At 48.7% G+C, this 13253-nt stretch overlaps 1 long non-coding RNA gene across 2 annotated transcripts; it reads left to right on the plus strand.

Moving 5' to 3' along the window:
* Nucleotides 1–3695: 3695 nt before the first annotated feature.
* LOC123119598 (uncharacterized) lies at nt 3696–7111 on the plus strand. 2 transcript variants are annotated; one of them, XR_006458783.1, is made up of 5 exons: nt 3725–3799; nt 3894–4202; nt 4769–4869; nt 5076–5120; nt 5206–7111. It is a non-coding gene; the product is annotated as an uncharacterized lncRNA (long non-coding RNA). The 2 variants fall into 2 exon arrangements; XR_006458780.1 differs by having other exon boundaries at nt 3696–4202.
* The last annotated feature ends 6142 nt before the right edge of the window (nt 7112–13253 follow it).

Below are 13253 nucleotides of genomic sequence, written 5' to 3' on the forward strand. Positions count from 1 at the left end.
CCAGCAATCAGAGTTGCAATTCTATCAACGATATACCATGTGATAAATAATACTGTCGTACTACTTATACACACAGGACACTTGTTTCACCATGCCAGATCATTACATCAAAATCTCTCGGAGGATAGATCAGTTTGGCAGTTGCGTGCTGCTACTGAAGAATTTCAAAGTTGATTTGGACCAGCTCTCCTTGCCGAGAAAGTTCGATTTTGACATCATCCCCTACCGTAATATATGATTTAGATTTGAACCTTGACCATCCTTTAGCATCAATCATCATGTAACCATCCTTTGTAGTTACGGTATATTGAGCAGGTTCATTCACACCAAGGCTGTGCATGGTAAGAGAAACTTGGCCACAGTTGCCCGGATTGTTGAACGACTCCCTCGTTGCTCTAGGAATTCTCTGTTTGCAAACAAGAATACATACACAAATAGTTAGATCAAAATAGTGAATCATGTGAATCAACATGGAAAAAAAATAACGAAGCACTTGGGCGGCCAATGCTTACCAAGAAGGTGGAGATGTCAGTTTTTGTAAGGACTTTGGTATATGAACTGCGAACTGCAGCCTAGTCTGTTGCCAGTGCAACTGCTGGTCCCGTTGCCGCTGCACGGGCCAGAGCAGATGCAAGTGCAAGTGTTCGTGCAGGTCCCAAAGCTGTTGCTAGTGCCCGTGCCGGTGCGACTGGTAGTGCCGCTGCTACTGCCGGAGATGGTACTCCTTGTAGAGCTGGTGCCGGTGTCGGAGCAGGTGCCGGTGTCAATGCACGATCCTCCGGTAGATCAGCCTGATCCGCTAACGTGGTCGATGTACAATCCTCAGCTAGATCAGACTAAGTTGTTGCCGCTGTTAGTGCTAGAGCAACTGTCGGTGCTCAATCCATTGCTGAAGGTGGTACCGATGTGCGAGACAGCAGCGATCGTGTGTGGTCTGCTATGACCAGCTTTCTAACTTGACTAGGCTCAGTGACCGTGATCCAGTCTTTTTCTTCATTTCTGTTAAATGCAAGGACTAATTGTGGCATGTTTGTTAAACCAAACTGCAGTTCATCATAGGGATTCAGCTTGTACTAGACAACAGACTGATCCAATTTTTCCAGTAATATAAGTGATGGACGGTGCCTTCGTTACTAACACGACATAAGAAGTCAAACCTGCAAAAATATCCATCCTAGAGCAAACCAAACGGTTTATTCTGTGATGAATGTCACATGGCAAAACATGCATCGTAAAATTGCAGCAAAAGAAAGAGAACATGACATTAAATCAATAAGATTTAGACAGTAAATCAATAAGATTTACTTGATGTGACACGAGTGAATCCTTACCAGGAAATCACTATGTTGAAGTACTAAACAGAAGATCGATCGTCCAACTACGCATGGCATGTAGGGCCCCCGCCTACTCCCATAAGTAGGACAGTCCAAAGGTCATGACAAATCATATGGACGGGACATCCATGGGACTGGAAATCCTGGTGGGTGCGATAAACCCTGTAATGCATACAAATATTGGAGTGTAACCATAATTGATAAATCGTCCTCGCAAAAAAGATGATATGGATACTTCAAAATATACAGACTGAATTGAGTGGACATACATTAACATAGACCGTTCTCAGGACTCACCACACACCAAAAGTGGCAGTACTAAACAATACAGGGTTCACAAACACAAATCAAGTACTAAACAATAGTACTTACTACACACAAGCAAAGTTGCACTAATTAAACTCTGCAGACTATTTCTTGCCACCGACCTACGGGATGAACCCCGCAGAACTGACTAGGCCATGGACTTCATGAGAGATGTCTACCGGCACCATCACCATCTCGTCAACCTTGGAGAACCTAACAGAGTGGTCTTTCCACTCATAAACATGACGATGAAGACAAGCCGCACCAGATTTGTCGGGAAGCTTCACAAGAACTACACTCTTTGTAATCGAAGGCACAACCAGGAAATTATTGTGGTCAAGTACAGCCTCGAGAACACGCCTGACAACAATGCTACATGAAAACACTAGTTCAGGACACGTGGCGACAAGGACACAAGAGCTGGATAGTTTAGCAGCAGAACTCATCCTCAGGTATTCTAGTTCACACGGCATGACTTTGAGGACTTCTTCTCCACCGCGGACCTAGTTCTAATTCAAACAGAAACCAAATATTTTATTACTACCTCCATTCAGAAATATAAGATGATTTTCGATATTTTACTCCATATATGACTACATATACGCACAGAAATGAGTGAACAAAGACACTAGAACATGTCTCCAAAGGCATGAGAGTAGAGGGATTACATGCAATTTCCATAACACAAGTTACTAAGGCAAATATACACTCTTCAAAGGTAGCATTGATGTTCATAAAGTAGTTGAAAGTAATATATAAGAAATCAGTGTCAACCTCTCGCATGTTTTGGTCAAAAGAGGAATTTAGAACCGTCATTTGGCACACAAAAATCACATGCAAGATCACCCACAAAGTTGTACTACTAGTACTAGTACTGCGTGTTAGATGAAAAAACACGATCAAGATCGAGAAAAAGATCATCAAGAAGAGATATTACCTGGACTTTCTTAACGAGGGATCTCGGAGAGGGGGGCTTGGACAGGGCGATGGCTTTGAGCTTGTCTGTGGTAGTCTTAGTGGGGTGCTTGCGCTTCTTCGTACCATGAGCCTCGACGGTTTTGCCCAGAGCCATAGACATCACTTCGGCCGGTGCTCCAGCGTCCATCAAGAAATTGTCAAATATAAATAAAAGAAAATAAACCATAATCACAAACCCAAAATAAGAATAGAGAGGGAGTTATAGGATCAGTCTCGGGGTTGCAAGACCGGGCCTTGGCTAGAATCAACACCGTTGATGCGCTCACCTTTCCTTCTTTGGGAGAGAAGAACAATGGCAGAAGCAGGTCGGGGGTTTTCTTGAAGAAATGAGGAACAAGATGAGGGAGAAGCGAGTGGGGGTTTTCTTCAAGAGAGGAAGTTAAGAGAAAAGAGTGAGATGATGGTTGCTTCGCCCGTCCAACTTACTGCTGGAAGGAGGCTGTTTTGTGATTTGACGGCTCATTGTGCATTACTGCGGTGTTTCGATCAGGGTAGTCTACCGTGCAGTTGGGAACTCTACTACGGAGTAATTTAGTGCATGGCTGGTGGACCCTGATGCTGGCTGTCCCACACGTCAGTGAAAGTGAGTAGCAAGGTTCCCGACGACCGTCGAGGAGGATCCACACGGTAGAGCGCGTCCACTGTTTTTCTAAAGAAGAAAAAAGATTACAGCAAGCGTTTCCACTCTTATGATGGAGGAGTGTGAAACACGGTAGCCACTTGAACATACATAGTGCTCCTACTACTAGGCATGTGCAGTGGTTCATACGTCAGTACTACATAATATTGTTGCTAGTGTAGTAAGATATGACGATAATAAATGATGTTGTGCGCATGTCAACTATTTTAAGACATTATAACTATGCACCTTAGGAGCTCTCTCATGCCATTAGCATTCACAGTCATCAGATCTTCACTTTTAGATGTTTTCGGCCGTCCGATAAAACTCTCACGCCACACTTCTCATGACTGAACGGGGCAGCTGCTCCCGCGGCAAAATTGGAGCAGCGTGGTTGATTGGGCACTCGCCCGCATGAAGGCCTTCGTGGTCCGGAAGCGAACAGCCGAAGACTCCTCAAAAAAAATGCAGTGAAGCCGCCCCCTCCCATCCCCTCCCCTGCCTCGCGTCTCTCTCGCTGTCTCGCACGATCTGTGCCCCATCATGCACCGCCGAAATTTCAGTTGCGGGAAGGGAGGAGAGTATACAATTTCGGCGGCGCCGCCGGCGCGCATCTGGTTATCCCTGTCGCTGACCCCTTACTTATGCTCTCGCAGATAGGACGGGGTGAGGCACATGCGACCAGGGCTCTCTCCTCCTTGACGAGACCTCCTCCCCGATCTCTCCTTCTCTCTACCGACCGGAGAACATGTGGTGCGCCGCCGCCGTCGCGGTGCTTAAGCCGGGGAGTTCCACGTCTTCCCACCCCTTCATGGCCCAGATTCCTTGTGTCGCCACGATGACCACCACCTCCGGGTCTTCATGCCACAGACAAGCTGGGCGGTGCCCCTCGTAGCCCCCCTTGGACTGTTGGATCCATCACCTCGAATCCGCTTCACCACCACATCACTGTTGGATTTGAGGAGGTCAGATTGGATTTTATGGGTTACTTTGGAAACTCATGTGAAGACATCTATGCTTTCATCTTAGAGGTCGATCGAGTGCCTCAAGCTGCTCATTGATAATGGTGGATATCTCATCATGTTAGTTAGAAATATTGTCACACTTAATATGACAATTCGATTGTTAGATTTTTCTATTTAGAGTAGTTAGTCAATGCATCAAAGAGATTTTGTAATCTGTTGTTGATAATGGTGGATATATGATCATGTTAGTTAGAAATATTGTCACACTTAAGGCCTGTTCGGACTCACTCCCACTTTGCAGCTCTGCTCCGGAGCGGAGTGGCATGCAAGTATAATCTACTAAGTGGCCAAAAGGGCGCTCCGTCCGCTCTGCTCCGTGGTGGGGGAGTGGAGGCTTTCCAAACAGGGTCTTAATATGACAATTTGATTGTTAGATTTTGCTTTTTAGAGTAGTTAGTCAATGCATCAATGAGATTTTGTAATCTGTTGTGCACCATATAGGAAATTTCGTAATGTGTACTGACTGCAAGAAGGCTTGAAATTTTCTTAATGTGTCCTGGCTGCAGGATGGCTTCTTGACGCTCTAATAGGAAGTTATGCCCTTTCAAGATGAAAAGGATACTCGGAAGGCTCGTGCATTTTGATCTAGAGAACAATGCCATACAAGGTGAAATCATCAGTCCTACTTTCTTTATTTAGAAGAGGTCATCTTTGTTGCTGCTACCTAAGATGTGTTGTACCTATATTATCAATGAACCACATGCTCATTCTCATTTATGGCATTCATCCATTCATGTAAATGCATTTGATACGCCAAATTTATACCTGTCTAAAGAAGTAAAGATAACACTTTACCTGTTTGCTTTTCTGTAGATGAAAAGCAAAATCAAGGACCCTTCCACGAGTGCCATAGATCAGGTGAGCTTCATTTTGTTAAACAATTGTGACGGTCACTATTGTGTAACATTGACACTGATCAGGCGTCATCTATTCTGATTTTCAGGTAAGGAAGCAAAATTAAAAGTTGATGCCAAGAGGTTCAAGATGGATCATGGTGAGAATAACGTGGCCTCTATGAAGCCAAAGGTGGATAGAGGACGGGGATCATGAAAATGTAGCGAACCTTTTGCATAGGGAACTAGTAATATTCTAAGCATATGGTCAATCATGATCCAGACCAAGATACTACTTTTTAGTATCTTGACTTTTACCTTCGATTTGTGACCGGATTTGAGAGGCTTCGATAGTTGCCGCCGGTATGATAGAAGATTCACATAGAGGGCGAGCAAATGAGGGCGACACTGTGTCTCTGCTTTGCCCAAGCCAGGAGGTCGAGCGCACGCTTTCCTCGGTTTCAAATCAAGGGACAAAGATAGATCCTTGGTAACGGCAAAGGGGGTAGCCTTGCTTTTGTGCCGGTGTTTCTATTTCAGTGCGCCTCTGTTAGGTAACTTCAATAAGCTTGTTAGCTTCTGTTGGATCCTTAGCTAATTACATTTGTCATGGATTTATTAGTGTACTTGTACAACTTGGGTCATGAGTAGTACTGGTCGATTTTTGGTTCTCTATGTTGTTGACATGGCATGTTTGTTCATATGTTTTAACGCTTTTATGCAGATTAGAGCCTAAATAATATGGTTGGAAGTGCTTATTATGTTAGCACTTTATTATGTTGCTCCTAAATTTCCGCATAGATGCTATCATAGAAGCTAATGCCTGGAGCATATATGTTACTGTACATATCCCCCTTTGTGGCAGCATCGTTTTTTGCGCACATGCGGAATCTGGCACCATAAGGAATAACATTGTCCTTCTCTGACAGAGGCAGTGGATTTTGTTAAGTGCTTTCTATAAAAAGATTCACATAGAAGGATGCCTGCAGCACAAGCTTGAAATGAGTTTCAATCTGTCTATATGGATCTACCTTAAACTAATGTCGTTATTAGTATCCCATAAGTTCTCTAGGTCACCCATGGATCAGAAATACAATTACTTTAAAATGACATTGGTTATATTCTGTCTTATCAAAGCTTAAACTCCTTCATCATCAGTACGTAAAGATGCTTTGATGGTCTGCAATGATGAAATTTGTTCTAATTTTTCTTCTGTTGTTCCACGGAGAAGATATATGACGCTGCTTCTTCAAGTTTGACCTTGCATCCTTCTATGTGACAATTTTTTTATGGTTGTTCCATAACCTCCCTGTTTTCATAAATGATTAATTAGTTTCATTTCCATGTGTCTCATAGAACATCTTGATCAAAATTACTATATATGCTTACAATCTTCATAAGTATTTATTTGGGAGCCTATGTTTTTGTACTTCTGATTTTAAGTACCAACATAGAATGCTTAGACAGCTCTCAAACTGTAATCTATTTTGGAATAAATTTATTTGCACTTAAAAGTGGCACCCTTAAATGTTTCTTTTGACACACGTGAGTGATCACTTTAATTTTTATTATCTACAAATTCCAGCTATTGATGTATGATATTTCTTTATAGGCTTTGTTGACCTAGACTGTTGATGAGCCTTTTTTATCTGAGAATGCAGTATTCTTCATTGGAGCTTGATAGAAATGGATGTATATTTGCTGCATTGAGACCGTGTATCCATAGGTCAACAAGGGATCTGCGTAGACAAGCCCTGTGGAGCTGACCTTCTACACAACACGACACTCATCATATCTTCCGTTTTCCTTTTCTTCCTCTGTTATTTCGACATCTTTGTTCTTTCCTTTTTTTCTTGTTATTCATCGTATAGGTCAATTGCTTAGGCCTTTTGAGTTTTCGTGACTGGCATCTTTCCATTGACGGTGATCCGAGTGAAATCTGTAATTAGCATCTTTCTAGAGCATTGTAGACAATCATGTTAAGATATTGTCTTATGGAAAATTGATATTTCTTTATTTTCATTAGAACCTGTTTGGTTGCTTCCTAGAGACTTTCTTTGATACCTGCCAAAGTTGGTTATTAATCCGCCGCCTAAATATATGTTTCTTATGTTCATTCTAGTCACTATTGGACTTTTGACATAGCAGTTTCTTCCCTTGTTATCTATGCTCAAGGACAAGGTTTTATGCTGAGGGTGCTGTAGCTATTGGCAATATTATTGTTGCATGTTTTTCTTGCTTTTGTATCTATGCATAAAAAAACTTGTTAGTACTAAATTTTATGCAGTTTGAAGTCACAAATTTGTTTTAGATTTATTCCAAATTGATTAAAATAGTAGTAAGTTTTTTTGTAATTCATCAAAATATGTCAATTCAAAATAAACTCTTCTATGTTAACAAATATACAAATATGTCTGTGCAAATTTAACATATATGTTTCATGTCTCCAAATGTCAAGTATCAAATATACGGGCGCAGCAACACGTGCCTTAAAAGATCTAGTATGAACAGTAATTCTCGGGGGAAGAGACTTGTTTGTGATAGGATCTAGTATGAACAGTAATTCTCGGGGGAAGAGACTTGTTTGTGATAGGACGAGAGATCAAGTACAGTGTTCGGTTCAAACTAGGCAACCTCTTCGTTATAAGACCGAGAATAGTTGTAACATAGTACCACTTTTTCGACTATCCGGTCGAGACCGAGAATAGTTGTAACATAGTACCACTTTTTCGACTATCCGGTCGAGAATGAATGGTGAGATCAATGTTAATAGAACTAGGTCTACATCACATGGAGAATACAATGCTATAGTACTCCACGAAACATGAATCATATGAAGCACGGATCAGTGTTAGGCAGGGTGTATGAAGGGTGCATGGGATGGGAGCAAAACTTCCCTTCTCGACCCACTTTTGGGTGTTTGGCAGAGTGCATGAAGGTTGCATGAGTCCACACTAGTAGGTTAACACAAATACATGAAGGGGGAACAACTATATTTAGATGAGGATGCAACCAAACACACCCACATGCTTTGTGCTGCAGTGACCGATCTGCACTGTCTGAGTTTGATCCAATGGTCATGTTGTGCCGAGACATGGACATGCCCATGCAGAGGACACCTAAACACCACCGAAGTCCCACTGCTTCTCGAGGCGCACGATGTTGGTGATGCAGGGTGCAACCGCCCGCAAAGCCCGCTCCCGATCGACAGGAGCTGATACGTCTTTAACGTATCTATAATTTTTGATCGTTTCATGCTATTATATTATTTGTTTTGGATGTTCAATGGGCTTTATTATGCATTTTTATATTATTTTCGGGACTAAACTATTAACTGAAGGCCCGGTGCAAATTGCTGTTTTTTTGCCTATTTTAGTGTTTCGCAGAAAAGAAATATCAAAGGGAATCCAAACGGAATGAAACCTTCGTGAGGATCGTTTTCGGAAAAAACGTGATCCAGGAGACTTGGAGTGGACGTCAAGAAAGAAGCGACGAGGCCACGAGGCAGGAGGGTGCGCCCCCACCCTCGTGGGTCCCTCGCAGCTCCATCGACCTACTCCTTCCCCCTATATATACCCATATACCCTCAAAATATCCAGGAGCACCACGAAACCCTATTTCCACCATCGAAACCTTATATACCCGTGAGATCCCATCTTGGGGCCTTTTTCGGCGCTTTGTCGGAGGGGAGGGGGGGTCGATCACGGAGGGCTTCTACATCAACACCATAGCCTCTCCGATGATGTGTGAGTAGTTTACAACAGACCTTCGGGTCCATAGTTATTAGCTAGATGGATTCTTCTCTCTCTTTGGATCTCAATACAAAGTTCTCCTCGATTGTCTTGGAGATCTATTCGATGTAATTCTTTTTGCGGTGTGTTTGTCGAGATGCGATGAATTGTGGGTTTATGATCAAGATTATCAATGAACAATATTTGGTTCTTCTCTGAATTCTTATATGCATGATTTAAATATCTTTGCAAGTCTCTTCGAATTATCAGTTTGCTTTGGCCTACCAGATTGATCTTTCTTGCAATGGGAGAAGTGTCCGATTTCGGGTTCCGGCAGACCCTTGAGGTTCGAACACTGGGGTGCGCACGAAGATTTCACCTCCTACCTACCTGCACCCCTCCGCCTTGCTGGGATCTAAACTATGGAAAGAACAACACAAGAGACACAGGGTTTATACTGGTTCGGGCCACTGTTGTGGTGTAATACCCTACTCCAGTGTGTGGTGTGGTGGATTGCCTCTTGGGCTGATGATGATGAACAGTACAAGGAAGAACAGCCTCGCGAGGGTCTGCTCTTGGCTGGGGCGATGAACTGCTGGGAGGAGCTCAGTCACCTTTCTCCCTCTCTCTCTCTTTCTTATCTTCTCTATCCTTCCAAACCCTCGGCCCCCTTTGCTCTGTGGGTGGCTGGTCCTATTTATAGAGGCCCTGGTCCTCTTCCCAAATATCGAGCGGGAAGGGAGCCAACAATGGCGGGCTAATTTGAAGGGGGACAGCTAGTACTAGCTACCCTGACAAAAGTAGTCTTCGCCTGCGCAAAGCTCTGGTGATGACGCCGTCTTGGGCTCCACGGTGGCCTCCGTCTCGTAGTCCTCCTGGTCTTGGTCTCGTTGCACCGAAATGGCAACCTTTGCCTGATGCCTCGGTACTCCGCGGCTGCGCTTGCCCCCCTTGCACCAAAGAGGGAAGGAGGACACCGTCGGGCTGGCACCCGCCTGGCGCCCTCGGTCGTCATGGCTTGCGTCACGGGCACCTTGTGAGGTACCCCGCCTTGATCACTCTGCCTCCTCATGAGCCAGCCTGACGAGGCCGTGCCTGAGGAAGCTCCGCGTCGTCCGCCCCGCGAGGCTTGGCCCCTTGCGAGGGTCTTGGGTTTGTGTTGGTGAAGATGGGCCGCGCTGGGCCCCCTTTTGAGCCACGCCACAGGCCGCAGGCAGGCAAGTCTGGGGACCCCCGTTCCCAGAACGCCGACAGTAGCCCCCGGGCCCAAGGCGCTCCCGGACTTGGCCGTGCAGGGAGGCGGAAGGGCAAGAGCGAAGCACAGCGGGCCCTAACAGTCTGCAGCCTTGGGCGCCGTGTGGCGGTTGATTGGACGTGGGTGCCTTAGCAACCGCGCGAGTTGATTAAGGAGCGGTACCCACCTAGGCTTCGCTCCTTGCTTTCCCTGGTTGCTGCTCAGATCCCCTTTCTTGCGCCTCTCCTTCCTTCCTCCAAAATTTCCAGATCCGCTTCGACCGTGTGACCTAGGAAGCCATGGCGCCTCGCCAGCCCCCGGTCGTAGCTTGGTATTCGTCCGCCCTGGACCCGCCGAACGTATCGGAGGCGAGCCTTGCCCGGTTGCGCCGGATGGTGACGGCGCGGGGCGTCAACGGGGCGAAGGTGTTTAAAGCTGGCTCCGCCACCCCTGAGGGTCAAGGGAGCACCTTCTATCCGCTCTTCGTAAGTGCCATTGCTGCTGGCCTGGTGCCTCCCTTCTCTGAGTTCTTCTTCTCTGTCCTCCGCCACTATAAGCTGCAAGCCTTGCATCTCTACCCCAACTCCGTCCTTCTCTTGGCAATCTTTTCCTATTACTGCGAGGCTCACGTAGGGGTGCAGCCCTTAGTGGCCTTGCTGCGCCACTACTTCTACCTCTGGACCTCTCGCGGTACTGCTTCCGCGTGCGCGAGCTTCGTCGCGTACGGTGGCGCCATTGCCATTTCGAACCCCGGGAAAAGGATTGAGGGCTTCAGGAGCAAGTGGGTCTTGGTGGATGCTGGGTGCATCCACCCTCGGCTGATCTTGCCAACAGAGCAGCCTGCGAGCTCCAGCAATTGGGGTCGAGCGGAGCTCACGGACCCCTGGGCGAAGCTGATGTTGGAGAAGATGGACACGGATCTGAGGCCGGCCAATATGGCGGCGGCGAAGCTGACCGGCGCGTCGCTGCTGAGGGAATTCCTGGAGCACCAGCTGGCTCCACTTCGGCAGTACTCACTTCCGATGTGGAGGCCTCGTCCGAGCCCCGCGGCCTTAGCAGACGATGATCTGGCTGCTGTCCTCCAATCTCTGGTCGGGGGCGATGTGGCGAGATCGGCGGGCGCTCCTACGCCCTTGTTCCTTCGCGATGACTGGGAGCGGGTAGTGGAGTCCATGCCCGTCTGCAACGGGGATGGGCCCATGCCCATGAAAACTCCCGAGGAACCGGTGGACGTGCCCTCCGACGACTCCAGCGAAGAGGAGGAAGGAGGGGAGCAGGGAAAGGGGCCCGACTCCGAGGCGACTGACGGAGAGTCGAGGGCTCCCCTCCTCCAGCGCGGGTCCCGTGTTCTCCGCCTCTCTCTGAGCGATGACGACGAGGATGACGATGAAGACGATGACGAGCAGGACGGCGGGAGCTCACCCCCGATCCCGAAGAAGGACAGGACCGGGCTGATCTCCCGAGGGTCTGCCCCGGCCCCAGGGCGGACCGCAGATGCACCTTCCGCCTCCAAGCTTCCCGAGGTTGACCCTTCCAGCCGGTTTTCAGGCTTCAAATTTGGCCGGAGGCCGCTTGAGCTCGCTCGCGATGACCCGTAAGCATTCGATTCCTGTCTTTATCTCTTGCTCTGCTTCTGAGGCTTGACGTCCGCATCTCTTGGATAGGCTGGCGCCCGCAGCAAAGAAGTCGAAGGGGCTCCCGAGGTTCCATCCGTGGCAGCGCTCCTGCCCGCGAAGGAGGGTGACCGTGATGCACAGGCTTCTCCTGCCCGTTCGTCCTCGCGAGGCCTGGCTGAGCCGGCTGGGGCGAGCTCAGCTCCCACGGCCCAGGTGACTCCCGAGGTGCTCTCGCCTGCCGCCGCCACCACAGCTGTCGGGGCGCGGCAGACTCCGCCTCAGGATGCTGCGGCCGCGCTGCCGCCTTCTCCTCCTACTCCACCGGCTGCTGTCTCTCCGACTCCTTCTGCCATTCTGGATCGTGCTGTCGCTGAGCTGGACCGACTGCGGCAGGATCTTCTTGGCGCCGACCCCCACTTGGTGGCCGGGCGCTTGGAGCTGGCTTCAAGATGGGTTCGCTCCGACGCTTCGATTCGGGCGGCGCTGGTCCAGGCCTCGACGGCATGCGACGAGGAGAAGCAGGCCGTCCTTGAGGCGAAGGCTGCCCGTGACGCAGCCCTGGGGGAGGTGGTTGACGTCCGTGGGCGTTGCAAGGTGCTGGAGGGTGAGCTGCAAGATTTGCGGGACCAACTCGCAAACGAGGTCCGCCTTCGCCAAGAGTAGGAAGAAGGCGTGAAGGCTCGCGAGGCGGCTCTCGAGGAGAGGGAGGTCAAGCTCAAGAAACGCTGCGACCGCCTAGGTGCGCTGGAGCAGGAGTTGGGGGCGAGGAAGGACAAGCTGGACGACGAGGCCCTGGTTCTTGCGAGGACCGCGTGGCCTTCACGGACATGGAGGCGAGGGCTCGCTCCTCACTGAGGACGCTTGACAACAGCGGCCTGGAGAGCCCACTGGCTGGCTCCGAGGACGGCCCCGCTAAGCTGCTTCCCTTCCTTGTTCACGCTCTTGAAGATGTTGCCCTTGGCCTTGGCCCCACGGCCGAGGCCGAGGCGCGTGTCCTATCTTATGCAGCACTGACGCGGGTCCTCACCCACATCTTCCTTCGTGATCCCGGTGTCGACCTCGACAGCCTGCTGGAGCCAGTGAGCGGCGAGTGTGCCGCTGCCGCTGCCGAGGCCGTGAAGGGTCACGCAGAGGCCCTGCTGGGGAAGTTCCGGGCCTTCAGCACCAAGCCGAAGCAAGGCGCCGCCGACTCCACCGCCCCGTGAGGCGTGCCCGATCCGCGCTGCTCCACCGCCGACAAGTGACTCCGTCGCGGCTCCTGTCCTGCTTTTAATTCCTGCACATGTATCATGCCTCGAGGAGGCATTTAAACTTGCATTTGGCTTGAGATAACAGTGTGGACTGTAATATTTGCTTTTGAATTCCTTGAAATTTGCGCCTTTCCTTCCTACTTGCTTATGTTCTACGCCGGCAGAGCCCGGCCCCGCGCATGCCTCACCCAGCGTTGGTCCCGACCGGAAACCAGGACGGGGCCAAGGAGTGAGGGGCCACGTGACAAGTTAGGCTCCTGAGTCGCGATGCTCAGGAGTCCCCCTTGGCGCACGAACAACAAGTAGGGAGGTGTGATGCGGGTGGAT

The sequence above is a fragment of the Triticum aestivum genome, chromosome 1A, assembly GCF_018294505.1.
Source record: "Triticum aestivum cultivar Chinese Spring chromosome 1A, IWGSC CS RefSeq v2.1, whole genome shotgun sequence".
NCBI lineage: Eukaryota > Viridiplantae > Streptophyta > Magnoliopsida > Poales > Poaceae > Triticum > Triticum aestivum.